The sequence below is a fragment of the Lutjanus erythropterus genome, chromosome 22, assembly GCF_056507025.1.
Source record: "Lutjanus erythropterus isolate fLutEry1 chromosome 22, fLutEry1.hap2, whole genome shotgun sequence".
Classification (NCBI taxonomy): domain Eukaryota; kingdom Metazoa; phylum Chordata; class Actinopteri; order Lutjaniformes; family Lutjanidae; genus Lutjanus; species Lutjanus erythropterus.
Genome location: NC_139338.1, coordinates 16,682,546 through 16,697,596, shown reverse-complemented (window position 1 = coordinate 16,697,596; position 15,051 = coordinate 16,682,546). Strand labels below are relative to the sequence as shown.

At 41.3% G+C, this 15,051-nt stretch overlaps 4 non-coding genes across 4 annotated transcripts; all 4 read left to right on the top strand.

Moving 5' to 3' along the window:
• The first annotated feature begins 9,809 nt into the window (after window positions 1-9,809).
• trnal-caa (transfer RNA leucine (anticodon CAA)) lies at window positions 9,810-9,920 on the top strand. Its single transcript has 2 exons — window positions 9,810-9,847; window positions 9,875-9,920. It is a non-coding gene; the product is annotated as a tRNA-Leu (tRNA).
• Window positions 9,921-10,691: 771 nt separating this feature from the next.
• Window positions 10,692-10,764, top strand: trnak-cuu (transfer RNA lysine (anticodon CUU)). Its single transcript has one exon. It is a non-coding gene; the product is annotated as a tRNA-Lys (tRNA).
• A 673-nt stretch (window positions 10,765-11,437) lies between these two features.
• Window positions 11,438-11,548, top strand: trnal-caa (transfer RNA leucine (anticodon CAA)). Its single transcript has 2 exons — window positions 11,438-11,475; window positions 11,503-11,548. It is a non-coding gene; the product is annotated as a tRNA-Leu (tRNA).
• A 630-nt stretch (window positions 11,549-12,178) lies between these two features.
• On the top strand, window positions 12,179-12,251 carry trnak-cuu (transfer RNA lysine (anticodon CUU)). Its single transcript has one exon. It is a non-coding gene; the product is annotated as a tRNA-Lys (tRNA).
• Window positions 12,252-15,051: the final 2,800 nt, after the last annotated feature.

The following is a 15,051-nucleotide window of genomic DNA, read 5'->3' as shown; positions in this document are numbered from 1 at the left end:
CCAGTGACAGACTGACAGGAGACAGAGAGAGATAAGAGAAAAGGATGACAGGGTGAGAGGTAGAGGGGGAGGCGGGGGGGGGGGGGGGGGGGGTAAGGAGCAGGAGAACAGAAAGAGAAGAAAACTGAGGGAGAAAGAAAAAGTTTTGAAGGCAGAGTGAGGAGATAAATGAAGAGAGGCGACATTTTCGACACTCACTCCTCCTTTCTCTCCATTTCTCTTGTGCAGACTTTTTGTTTATTAATTAATTTCAACACCAGGCACAGCCATCGCTCTTCCTCCCTTCCATTATCTCACTTTCTCTCCCTTTCTCCCTCCCTCCATCTGACCACCACCACACTCCTCTCTCCGCCCCCCCTCCCACCACCATGCATGGTTGGGTCCAGGCCATTTGCTTCCACTCCAGCAGGGCTGCACCATTAGTGACCAGCAGGGGAATTGTTGTTCTCTGCATGCAGCTGGGTTCAGGTGTGCTGATGCTCTCTCTGTCACTCTGCCTGTGTGTGTGTGTGTGTGTGTGTGTGTGTGTGTGTGTGTGTGTGTGTGTGTGTGTGTGTGCTGTCAGCACCAGCTTCAGTAATTGCAGTGTATTACAACTTGGATCTTATTTTTGTAGTTTATGCCTTCGCTCTCATTAATAGCAGTAACATAACATTACTGCTGAGATTTGCGATTACAGCGGCATCCCTAACAATAGGTCCAGCGTGGGAATAATATAAAATTATTACTCCAACTTTATCATCTACCACAGTTTGCAGATGGATAGAGTCCTGGTCGGTGTCCATGCATAGTTTTCCTGTGCAATCAGAGATCATTACAGACATTTAAAGATATGGAGTTCTGGAAAAAGTTAAAATAAAGCAAATAAAACAACGAGACTCAGCAATCATCAAAGTGTCAGCATTTGACACCCTGGGAATGAGACGAGGGAGTCAACTATTTTTCTCTAGAGAATTTTGAATTTCATTTTTACGTCTAAACTTTTGCCATTTACACAAGCTGTTTGATGGATTGTTTTTTTCCTCACTGGACTTGATAGTAGTGATTGCACTGTTTCCAGATTCCAGCAATTATTTCAACAGTGAAAACAATCAGTTGATTTTTGGATTAGCTGACTAGCAACCAGTGTTACAATCAATTTCAATATTTTTAAAGCAAAATGGCAAAAATATAGCCGCATTTTCATGCATAGTTTTTAAAAATTCTGGCTTAAATGGTTGTGATTGAGGATTTCAGGTCAACTGTTATTTTTGGTTTGGTTTTTTTGCCCCTCAACGTCCAATCATGTGCAGTTAGTTAAGAGTTTGTATCAAAAACAAACTCTCCACAGAGCTCCAGTTCAGCTTCGAAGCCGTCATTGGCGTACATCTTTGTGCATTTACATCAAGAGGGCGGTATGCACAGAAAAGACTGTAGCCAGAAAGTAATGAGGTTAAGTTATTCACATTAAGATTGGGCGATGTTTACCAAATTAGTATATGACAAATGTCCATGGTGAAACATTGCAATGGATGAAACCATCTTCAACACTTTTTATATGCATGCATGTTGGATATTAATCACAAGTTTGGCAGTACTTTGTGCTGTTTCTTTTTCAGTAAATCAGGCACAAGGTGCTGTTATGATAAACCCATGAGATTTCTTCTTTTTTTTTCATTTTTGAGCTCTCTGGCATCAGTTGTAAATCTCAACGTTACAGTGGTTGACAGCTCTGTAATCTGTGACTGTCAGGCATCGCAATGGACATTCACAAGATACTATTTTCCTTTTGATCAGTTTGTGAAAAGGTTTAAGCTAATCCTCTGCTATGATAAAATTTCAGTCAGTTTATTCTGGTTAAGGTGTTGATATGGTTCACTTTGATTCTGTTTGGACTTTTAAAATGATTAAAATTAGGCTCTGTGCAAAGGTAGTTTATGATATCTAACTAAATGCTCTGATTTTGGACTGGTAGTCTGATAAAATTAGACATTTTGAGACGTTTTTGATCTTGCAGGGTTCTTCACTCTTGATCATTATTGTCAGTTTTTATCGTGACCAACAGAACCAATGACCAAAACTGCCAATACAAGACTGCAATAAACCAGGATCATCATTTTGTATGCACATCGCTACATAGTTTACTGTAATAGAAGCAAAACAAACCCTCTCTCTGTGTCTCTCTCTCTCTCTCTCACACACACACACACAGCTATTGTAGCCTGATCACACTCCAGCCAGCAAAGCGTGACTCAACAGAAATCTGCTTCTTCTTTCTCCATCAGTCTCTCCCTTTCTCTGTCTCTGTCAACACCCCCTTCTCATTTTCTTTCAGTCTCTCTCCTTCCTTCTCTCTTCACTTTCTTACCCCCCTCCCTCCCTTTATCCATCACTGGATACAGACAAACACACACACACACACACACATACACACACACACACATACACGCACACACACACACACCCCTCCAGCTTTCCCTTCAGCTCTGCCCACCCTCTGTGGGCGCCGTGCCCAGAGAGAGGCAGCATGAGCTGGGCGAGGAGCCCCAGGCTGAGCCCCACAGCCGCTCCAACACCCTGTGGAAGCCTAGAAAGAAATAGTAAAGGAGGAAAGGAGAAGAGGAAGAAAGGAGAGGGTTAAAAAGAGAAGAGGGTGAAGATGAGGAGAATCGAGTGGAGAGAGGATGAAGAGATAAGAGGATGCAAGAGCAGGGGAGACATGCAACAGAGGAGAGGATAAGAGAGGAGCAGGGGGGAGACAAAGGGAGATTAGAAAAATAAGATAGATCGATAGATAGAGAGATACAGAGAGGAGGAGGAGAAGAAGAAGAAAGATACAGAACAGGGGGAGAAAGTGTGAGGCAGCGAGAGGAAAAGAGAGAGCTGGGCAGACAGCCAGCACTCCCAGGAGAGAGAGAGAGGTCAGAGCAATGGACACATCTCTGGAGAGACTGTGTGTGTGTGTGTGTGTGTGTGTGTGTGTGTGTGTGTGTGTGTGTGTGTGTGTGTGTGTGTGTGTCTCTGTGTGTGAGTGTGAAAGACAGCGGCGAGAGATAAAGGGAGGAGGAGAGAAGAATACAGAGGAGGAGGAGGAGGAGAGCAGTGGAGCGCAGAGACAGAGAGGAGGACTTGTATAAGATACATACTGAATGCCTGAAATGCGACCTTGGAAATCTATATCTGTGTATTTGTGTCTTTGTCCGTGTGTTGCTCGCAGTTTTTCTCTGACACGCAGTGTGTTCTGCAGTTAAAGGACAAGTCTGGCATTTTCTTCAAAAGCCCAAACCAACAGTGCGAGAGTCCGTTTGTCAATACATCTGTGGTCCTCATCCTCAAGCACATTGTTTGCTACTGAAGAAATACAGCTTTAAAAATGTGTCACAAATTTGTTTTTTTGTGATTTGTGAATTTGTCCTTTTATTGACAGTCAGCAGCATTCGCTATATAGTATACACCAACAGTAAACTCAGGAGGAAAAGAGCCATTCTCATGTTGAATAACAACGGTGTGCATAGAGTAGGAAAATAGGAAAAATTATGGTAGAGAACAAATTTGGGGGAACGTTAAGGAGAAGAATTATTGTCATTTAGTGTCAAATATGTCATTTTCAAGGCAGAGTTGACATTGTTTAAGATGTTTTCTTTTCTTGAAACTTTACATTAATCAAACCGATAATGTCTTTGTTATGTGATTGTGTCAAAGGCCACAAAAACAGATCAATCACTGAACGATCCAGAGGTCACACACTACAGTTCCCATGTTATCGTAATGAAGAAATACAACCCCAAATACAAAACAGTTGGGGCGTTGTGTATAATGTAAATTAAAACAGACTTTAATGATCTATAAAAATATTTTGACCGATATTCAGTGAATGTGTTTTCTAGTAAAAGATATCTTAGTTGCAAACCACATGTGGTTTTAATCAAATAGGACGTGATAGCCACGGCCACCGAGCTGTGTCACCCTAACACAGGTGAAATTTATTTTAATTTAAGTTTTAATGGCGCTGACCAATCAAAAGTGCTGCTAAAATTTCTGTGTGGAAAAAAAGTTTAAATGAAAATGAAATTTATTTTTATATTTAACCTGTTGAGTGTTCAAAACAGGTGTTTTTTGAGAACTTTCTCAGTCTTTTGTTACTCCTCTTCCAACTTTTTAAAACAAAACTAAATTTATCAGTTTGAACATTAAATATCTTATATTTGTTTTAAACAATGTTATAACTTCTTTGGGCAGCAGTGAGGCTCTGTTATGTGTTCGTAACAGTTTTTGGACAACAATAGAGCTCCACAGCACAGTGGAATAAGCTGTGTCAGGCTTGGTCACACCACATGACTTTCAAAGTCATCAGATCGCTGCACTACCTAAAAGTATTTTTTGCTTTATATTTTTCCTATAATTGCACTTTTCTGGTTGCCGTTTCGATGCTCTTCTGTCTCTCCTTCTTAACTCCTCTCCCCCCTCGGTCTGTGTCTGCTCTCACTTGATGTAGCTGTTGCATGGATTCCAGAGCCGTCCCTGACACAACCAGATTTTAAACCCTTCTGGGCATCTGCGAGGCATTGGCAAGTTCACACGTAGGGATCATCACTCACAGGAGTGTGTGCCAATTTGCCTCTTATCTGGGGGCTTTTGTCGGCAAGTGAAAAATCAAGGCTAAAATCGTGTAGTGTGAACTCAGCTTTACTAGGATCAATTCATTCTTGGTTTTGGTCTTTTCATACACTTTCTATGCAGACTTATAAGTCAGGTCAAGTTTCAGTAGAGTCAGAAAGTATCAGTTTTACTGTTTGGGTTCTTGATAACACTGAGGGCATTGTGGGTTGCGCGAGGACATCTGTGTGTGTGCGTGTTCATGCACAATTTGCGTGTGCAAGGTCAGTGCAGGTCATAGAGCGCTGTGTGTGTGTGTGTGTGTGTCAATAACAGTATCTGGAGGCCACAGGATTACGTGACCTTGCATGCCACATGTGCTGTCTTCCACTCACTCACTCACACACATGCACACACACATACACACTGAAACACAAAGCCCCATGAAATCCTCTGACTCCTAAGGGTCTTTATGAGGCTCTCACATTGGTCATGGAGAGCTTGGAGACGAGGAGGAGGAGGAAGAGGTGGAAGGGGAGGAAAAAGGAGTAAGACAGGAGGAGGTGTTGATACGAGCAGAAAAAAGTAAAGAGAGGAGAGTTTGAGCAGAAAAGAAAGAGAAGTAGAGAAAATATGAATTAAATAATAAAACGAGGCAAATGTGGAAAGAACAACCGTATCTCCTACACAATACATTGATATGCTGCTAATTTCCTTTGCCAAATATGATGTGGATGAATTGGAATTGGTGGAATTGGATCAAATTGCTGCCTGAATCATGTTCATTGGAAGCAATTTTTCCGATCCAGGAAGTGTGACATCCTTGTTATGCAGGAGAGGAGGAGGGGATGCGGGTCATGGTGGATGATTTGGCAAAGAAAGAGCAGGACTTTGACACTGTGTGGTTCAAGTCCTGCATCACACATGCAGTTGGGTTTTGGTTAATGGAATAATTGGTAAACTTTGGTTAAATATTAAGAAGGTCAAGGTGTCCTATTATGTGCTTCAATTGGAGAGAGATGAGATGAGGTTTCTTCAGTGTTGTGGTGTAGTTAACTATGTGTACTTCAATTACTACTTTAACTACAATTTGCAGTAATTGTAATGATATGAGAATCCAGACTCAGATTGTGATCATTCTCCCATTTTTTTAAAGTAATTTTAGTTTGACAAGATAATGTTTTGACAGTAGTAAAGATGTAGTTTGCTTTTCATTGTGAAGTAGCTAGTAGTTTGGTAAAGTACAGTCTTTTGTAGTCAGTTCCCCAGCACTCTGCATCTTCATTTAAAATAAGGTTTGTGAGAATAGAGGCTGTCATATGCTACACACAGACTGTAAAACCCCTAGAGGCAAATTTGCGGTTTGTGATATTGGGCTGTATAAAACTGAGCTAACTTGACGCTTGTGTTTACTTTTTCAGGACAGCTAAAGATATGACAGGAAAGGGAGAGAGAGAGGGTGGGAAAAATGTGCAGCGAAAGGCCATAGGCCACTGCAGAGGACCCACAGCCTCGGCAAATGGAGCGAACGCTCCACCAACGGAGCTACTAGTCACCCTGAAGTGCCCTGAATGTCTTAAGCTAGAGATGTCTCGATACCACTTTTTAAATTTAAATTTCATCTGTGTTAACGTGAAACATCTCTCTCTACGGCATGTCGTCTAAATTTTAGTCAAGCATTCAGGTCAAACAGGGTGCTGCTGTTGTGCATGTTGGTTCACCAGAAAGGCTGCGCTGCACTAAATGGAACTGGACCTTAATTAGTATTTGTAAACCTCTGTTTGTCCTACTATTTAGCATTCTGTGGCAGACAATCACTGTGGGCGATGGGCACAGCATTATGACCTTCCCCATCTACACAAACATAAGAAAATATCTAAAAAACTGATTACCATGTATTATCTTATACACCAGCGAGTGTAATATAATGTAATCTGCAAAAATAAATATAATTTTACATGGAACAGACAGGAAAACATAGACAGAGCAGGAGGAGGAGGTGAATTTAAGGAGATGGTTGGGTGAAGCTGGGGCCCTGAGGGCTATGGACATTATTTCAGCTGTTGTGTGTGTTCATGTGTGTGTGTTTGGTGCAGGGACAGGTGGGCATCTTCCTGTTATCCCTCTCTACATCTCTGTTTCCCTTAATCATTCACCCGCCCTCTCAATCTATCTCAAGTGTCTATGCAGAGCCTCTACACTTGTATGTGTGTATCTGTGTGTTTTTGCATTTGTTTGAGTGTGTGCGATCTGTTTGAGTCTGTATATTTGCCTGCATTTGGTGTTTGAGCTTGTGTATGTGTGGGCTCACGTCGCTTGTGTGCGTGGGTGTGTATGTGTGTGTGTGAGCCCCAGTGAGATCCAGCGAGCATGACGGAGAATGACAGGTTGATTTATGGCGAGGCTATAAGTAGAATGACTACTGCTAGAGAGAGAGAGAGAGAGAGAGAGAGTGTGTGTGTGTGTGTGTGAGAGAGAGAAAGAGAGAGACGGAGGAAAAACACGGCAGAGAGGGATGGAAAAAAGGGGTAGGAAAGGAATGATGGTGGAGAGAAAGAGGGAGCGATGGGAGAAAGGGGGAGAGAGTAAGAGATGTGAATGACGGAGCTAAAGAGGCAATATGGGACAAGAGAGGAGAGCAGGGACGGGGAAAAGCAGGACAGAATGCGAGAAGGGACTGACTGGGATTGTGGGAGTGGGATTAAGTTGCCTATTTGCATATGAAGAATGACAAAAAGAAAGACGGAGAGAAAATATGACCAATCTGCAAGCCACTGCTGCTGACATGAAAAGATGGATAGAGGAAGAAGAGATGGAGGCGGAGAGAAAGTTTAGTCCTTGTTTGCGAAGGAGCCCCTGTGAGTTGGTTTAATGACAAACGGCGACGGGCTCGGCTCACGTCGTGCAGCATTCTGTGAGTCTCAATAGGAAAATAACATTATCTCCACAATTACATTTACATTTTTAGACATTTAGCTGATGTTGTTATGCACAATGCAGACATACACAGAGTGCAAATGAGCTTCAATTCCCACATCAGTAACAGCGCAGAGCGAACAATAACCAGGAGAACATTCAGGAGCGCTGACGATTACTGTGAGCGTCACAACGGGGAAAGGTGCTCTGAGACAGATAGATGCTATTTCGTTAGATTTTTTCATGATTTTCTTTAGCATTTTGTAGTAGGAGCTGTCGTGTAACTGTAAGGCATGAAAGAACATTTTTCATCAAATATTACACTTCTCTGACGCTCTCATTTACCCTGGACATCGGAAGTTGGAGCTGGAAATGGCGTCACACTTTACCACATTCCAGTACAACAAGTTGGAGGAAAATCAGTGCAGTGTTTGGTAACAGCTATGGTGTTTGCGCATACAAACATACATACATACAAAAGACAGAATTGCTAATAAACAGTATATTACTAAATATCACAATAGTTGATGCACAAAGCAGCCATCTTGGGTTTTGAGGTCGGGGTTGGTGAGGATCCTATGATTTTCCAAGTCGGAAAATCCAATTTAAGGGAACATTCCAGTTGAAATTTGCCTGAAACACTGTAAAAGAGAAGTGGACGTACTGTGAGATCACCCAGTGGTTTGTGGGTTACCATTTTTAAGCCTCAAGTTTGGTATTATGGCTATTGCCATTTTGTTTTTTGCAGCTAGAAGTGACCATATCATGACCATAAGTGCTTTAGCATCTTGTTTTCTCTAAATGGGACCATGATTAACAAAGTGAACATCATGCTGCATTGAACAAGTCCAGTGTTCTGCTCAAGGACACTTCAGCATTACTCACTGACCTTTGAGAAACCAGCCTGTGACTTATTGTGTAAAAGGGTTTCCTGTGAGGGCAGGGTTGCGCCAAAAAGACAATGAACACTGTTTCAATTAGGACATAATGGTCTGAACAGACAGTGAACCAACAATAAAACAATTGGGTAGATTTACAACAGTGCTTTATTTTGAAATGTCAGAGATAAGAGAATCCAATCAGCAGTGGAGCTTTTAATTTGAAACAGCAGACGTTCAGTGTGTTTTTCTTTAATGGGCTAATTCAATCTGAACTGCTCGTCTAAAAATTTAAGTGTTGTCATGAGATTTGTCCGGTTTAAAGGGAAACAAGAACAGTCTGAAACTCTCACACACAGAAACACACACCTGCCAGAACAATTGCTCCCATGACAACCTGGCAACCAAGAGGGCTTTGAAGCACAGGTCAGTAGTTTTGTGTGTGTGTGTGTGTGTGTGTGTGTGTGTGTGTGTGTGTGTGTGTGTGTTTCTAAACATCAGTGCAACCAGAATTTTCTAATTTTCTCCCACTCCCTCCTTCTTTTCTCTGCTCTGCTCTTTTTCTTTTTCTGTTTTGCATAGGAAACTGCTCTCATCTCTCTGCCCTCAGGTGAAAAAAAAAGTGAGAGAATGTCGAAGAAATCAAGAAAAGCAATAACGAGTGTTTTCAGGAGAGAGAGGGAGAGAGAAGGGGGAAAGAAGGAGTGTGAGAAATATGAGCGAGAGAGGTCGATAGAGATGGAGAGGAAAAAGAGAGAGAGTCTTTGATCTCTCTTCTGGTGGGAGCTGGTCTTGGCATGTAGCCAGAAAACCCCACGGCACACACACACACACACACACCCACCAAACAGACGCACACACACACACACACACACACACACACACACACACACACACACACACACACACACACACACACATATTTAGGTCTAGATGGCCTGCTCCAGGGCTTTGTTGATTATTTCTGCTGGGAGGATCAAAGACGCAAAACCCCCTCCTCCATTCTCCATCCATCCATCCTTCACCTATCAGTCCGTTCACCAGTTCATCAGTCATTCTCCTATTAGATAGATAGATAGATAGATAGATAGATAGATAGATAGATAGTCACCTTTTCCGATGAGAAACTGTTATATAAGCCAAATGTCGCTCTCTCCAAAGCAACCAAACTCCATAAGCTAAATCAGTAATTTTATCTTGCAGAACACAGTAGTTGCTGGTCTACCACTGTCTTAATCTGTTAGTGTGTTTGTGTTATTGTGTGACCTCTGTGTTCTGAAAGGATACTTTTGATTCACCAAAGTCACACAGAACAACAAACAAACCAAGAGATCGAGTTACATGTTAAATGTCTTTGGGGTCTCTTTCTTTCTTTTTTCTTTTTTTTTTTTAGCTATTGTGAAGTTTAGACTTAACTTTGGCAAAGGTTGTCTTGTAGATGTCAGGATGGCCGAGCGGTCTAAGGCGCCAGACTCAAGGGTTCTCACCTTCCTGAGCAACGGGACTTCTGGTCTCCAGATGGAGGCGTGGGTTCAAATCCCACTCCTGACATCCTTTTTTTCTGCCCCCCCCAGGCTTCATATGCACTTGTATTAAGTAGGAGAGCTGAAAGCCACTGGAAACCTAAATCCACATATTTGAAATGTTGTCATTTAACTTTTTGTAAACTTTCCCGATATTGGGTTTGAATTGAGCGTGATTATGCTCAGACACATATTATGAAAATTATGCAATTCATTTCTAATACCTAAATCAAACTAACCAGTTGAGATTATTTCTGTTTTTCTCAGTGGAGTCTGGTGGCAACATGAGGCAACGAAGATGACGATCAGAGTCAGTACTCAAATTTTCATTAAATTTCAAAACATTGGATGTAGCAAGGTGAAAATCTTCAGTAAACTTAAATCAAAGAGGTCAAGTGGAAACACAAGTGCTTTTAAGATTGACCTATTAAAACTCAACAAAGGAATAATTTTTATTAAAATGCTCTCTGCCCGTTCTGCCTCACCTTGTGTTTTTAAAGGAGATGTTTTTTTGTAAACATTCTCCCAACCCTCCTTAAAAGAGAGATAGAAATGCCTCATCATAACAAGAACAGCTGAATATATTGACTGCAAACAAATGGATCATTGGGAGCCTTTGAATGACTGGATGAGTCTACCTTTTATAGACACTATCCAGAATTTTGGTGTTATACAGTAGAAAGAATTCACTTAAAGGACCAGTGTGTATGATTTAGTGGATAGATTTCAAGAGAAATCTATCTCATGACCAGTTTTATATTTGTTGTTGTTCTGTAGATATATTTTTCGTTGTCTTGTAGCCCGGCTAGCTCAGTCGGTAGAGCATGAGACTCTTAATCTCAGGGTCGTGGGTTCGAGCCCCACGTTGGGCGAGGGACCTTTTGGATGATATGGGGGAGGGTGAGTCACTTAGCTTCTATGTTCCCTGAACAGCCCCCCAGTGTTTCAGATTCACCCTCAAAAAGACAATCAATAATGTGGTGCTCACAGTGATGACTGTCTTTCCTCCACGTATCCAGATCTAGTTAGCTTTTGTGTGAGTTGCAAGTTTTAGAGATATCCACTGTTGAGATTTCTGCCCTCTCTTGAATATAATGGAACGAGATACCACTTGACTTGATGTGCTCTTTGAGCACAAATATTTAAAAAAAATAAATAACTCAAAGGCAGTGTCTCTTTCTAGGAACCATGGCTTGGTTTCTCAGGATAATCCCACAGCTTCATGTAGGAACTGCTTTCTTTCTACCACAGAAGAAATGTTGTTTCTCATCAAACTGCTCACCACAAGGTCTGTGGAGTGTGGGGTGAACTGTCCCTTTAATGCAAAATGAGAAAACAAAATCTCATAGTATGTGAAAGTTTCAGAACATGTCATCGCTGTGACCAGAAACGACATGCTGTCAAAACAAGAGACACTGCTCAAAATGTTCTCAGAAACTAAATGATGGCTGAAGTTAGAAAGAAAAGTCTCTTGTAAGTCTGGAAACCTAGCATTTGTATTTACATGTCAGTTGTGAACTTCAAACTGAGGCTGTGACATCACTTGTCAGGATGGCCGAGCGGTCTAAGGCGCCAGACTCAAGGGTTCTCACCTTCCTGAGCAAAGGGACTTCTGGTCTCCAGATGGAGGCGTGGGTTCAAATCCCACTCCTGACAGAGATTTTACCTGCAGGTTTCATCCCTGCAGCTTAACGTAGGAGATGTTTTGCTTTTTGTTCCTGTGTAAAACATTCTTTCCTTGAATATGTGCATGTAATTTATGATAAAGACTCCTGTGTTGTGCTGTTGTTTTGAAAACATATAATTTTTGGTTATTTTCACATTTTCCTGTGCAATTTTGCTATCACAGTGTGACCACTCTGTACAGAAGAGGATTAGACTCAGATTACTGAGTTTAAGTCAAAATTCTGAGCTCAAAGCCAGAATTATGAGAATACAGGTGGAAGTCTGAGCTTGACGTTAAAATCTTGAGTTTAAAGTCAAAATTCTGGGTAAATTCTGGGAGTTTAAAGTCATATTTTGTAAGTTTAAAGTAAGAATCCAGAGTTTTAGATCAGAATTCTGACTTTATTCTCAGAATTTAAACTTGGAATTCTGACTTCAAATTCAGAATTCCAGCTGCTTTTTCAGATTCCTAACTTTAAAGTCGAACTAAAACTCGAATAAATTATGTACATGTGGCCTCTTGCACAGCTTTGCTTTGGTATGACGTTGCAGTCAAGTGACAAAAACCAAATAACTTGGTGTCTGTGTCACTTTTTGCTACACTCATCTGTCAAGGGTACAGCCCGGCTAGCTCAGTCGGTAGAGCATGAGACTCTTAATCTCAGGGTCGTGGGTTCGAGCCCCACGTTGGGCGACGGAGCTTTTAATTGACAGGAGACGTGCTCAAAACAGGTTTGCAATGGCCCTGAAACACACCACACTGCGTAGGAGCTGTACAGAGATTACATAACTCAACAATGGTATGGCAATGAGTAAGCATACGATGCAAAAGAAGTAAAAATGAAAGGGTTTCTTTCGAGAGAAAGGTGAATGGTTAACTCGAAAGATTGCTGGTTCACGTGAACAGATAATCATATGGGCAAAGTTTCAGTGCAGGGCAAAAGTATGGTACATTATATCATATTCAGATTATTTTCAGCATGCCTCTGCAAAAAGCTGTTTTTTTTAACAGACTGTATTTTTTTGGTGTGTTTGTCTAATTGGGAACAAATGAAGAAACATGAGAGGGTTGTTTTAGGTTTTGGTTTGCATTCATTCTGTGTTGTCTGTATAATCCTGTTTACCCAGTATGTATGTGTGCATGTGTGCATGAATAGTGAGGAGTTTGTAGCTCTGGATTTTGGCAGAGAGTGACGTCAACAGCTGCCATCAGCAAGGTCAGAGTCCTCTGTGTGTGTGTTTGTATGAGAGACAGTCTGGAAACACAGTAACATCTTCAGCTGTTGCTTGAGCTGTAAAAGTCATTATCTCTCATTCAGTACTTTCTGTCTTTCTCTTGGTCTTCCATGGCAAATTCTCCCCCTTTAAACTACCAAACTTTAAACCATTCGTCTCCTTTTTCTTTTCGTTTTGTTCCTCTTTTATTCTTGAAGTTATCCACGTTCCTGAAAATTTCCTCCTTCCTTTTTTCTCCTGCGTCTGCAGTAATCACACCAGTGAGTAGCGCGCTGAATCAGCTGCTTATGAATTCTCTCCCTCTGTCTCTCTCTTTGAGCTGTTGGAGCCTGAAGGTCTAACCTCCAGTTGAACTCCCAAAGCTTTGTGTGTGTGCGTGTGTGTGAGAGTGTGTGTCAGGGCTGTGAACCCTCACCTCTGACCTTCAGTACATACCTGTCTGAATTTACAACTCAACCTTATCTATCTATCTATCTATCTATCTATCTATCTATCTATCTATCTATCTATCTATCTATCTATCTATCTATCTATCTATCTATCTATCTATATTATTTCTCTTTTCTCTTTCTTTTCTGTCTCTGAGGCCCTAGTGCATAAGGCCGGATGTAAGGGTCATTAAAGAAGCTGTGTGTATTTGTGTGTGTGTGTGTGTGTGTGTGTGTGTGTGTGTGTGTGTGTGTGTGTGTGTGTGCACGCACTTTACTGAAAGTGAGGGCACTGGCCAGTCCACCCCCCCACCCCCCCCCCCCCCCCCCATCTGAAAAGGAAATACCAAATTACTGAGGGCCTCTCTCTCTCTCTCTCTCTCTCTCTCTCTCTCTCTCTATTCCATCAGTGTTTCAAATGAACTTTTTGGTAGTTTTGTCAAAAAAAGGAAAACGAGAATTCTTCAGTTATTACATCAGAGGATCAAACTGTTACCTTTAAAATATTCAATTTTATGATTTCTCTCTGGGAGTGTGATAGAATTCGAGTGTCAATCCTCTTTCATGCATATACAAACGTATTTCGCAACAACTAAGAACATCTCTTAAGCCGGATGAGGTAGGTTTAGGCTGTCACAGACAAAAGGTGACGGGCTTGAAAGTAACGTGGTGATATCTTTCATTGTGGCTCCAAATCGGTGGTCCTACGTCGTACTGTGAGAGGTTCAGAGACGGCCTGGGATAAAAGTCTGGTGGTGTCAGAAATTTAGGATAGTCATACTACAATGTGACTGCTGCTATAATCTACACCTACTAACCAACCAATAGGAATGCGGCATCAAATGATACACTGAATGTTTATGTATGCTTAAATATACTTAAAGTTACCTCAAGCTCTTCTTTAGATTTTTCACTTCTTTCTCAGCTTCATTGTTGACTATTTTAGCAGCACTGACTGATGACGCTGACGGTGTTTTCTTGTATATTGACCAGCATCATGATGTGAAACTTGATGTTGTTCTCACATTTATTAGATCCAGGCCACTGACTGCTGAAATCTCAGTCTGTTGAAGCCATTATTTAAACATAAAATTTGTAATATACAAAACAAACGGTGCCATTTTAGGTTTGAACAAATGAGCAAAAATGAATCAAACGATTACAGCTGGGATGCAAATATATGTTAACCCACTATTATTTTGAATAACATGTTATATGCATGATCTTACATAACATCTGTGTATGGCATTTACATAAAAGATGACAAATTAAAAGGAAAATCAACATTAAGTGTCTTAGTAACATGACCAGAACAGTTTATACATTTTCCAAGTCAGGACACACCTCACATTGAATTGTTATAGCAAAACAAGTTACCCCTCCACACTATATTGCAGGAGCACGGTCAACACCCAAGATGACGCCTGGACATTTTCCTCTATATAATAATAAAGGGTTCAGCCAGAGGATTTGTCATTATGACTGTTTTTGTGATGATATCAATACTACATTAGGGCTGCCCCCTAAACGTCAATGATTCGTGTCATCAGTCCAGAAAACCGAGAGTTGACTCACAGTTTTGTCAGTCAAATGATTGTTTTTAGCGTCATAGTACAGAGAGAGATACTGGAGCAACAGCATGGCAGGCTGCAAACTTTACAAAGTGGGTCTCAGCCCAGTAGGATGCACACTTCTATTTTCTCTGACTGTGTGGAAATCTAACACAAGCAATAAATAGATAAAAGCAATATACAATCAAGCAGAGGAGAGTACGAAGCAGCCACACACAGTGCAACACGCCCACTCGCTCTCTGTGAATTGTCTCTGGAC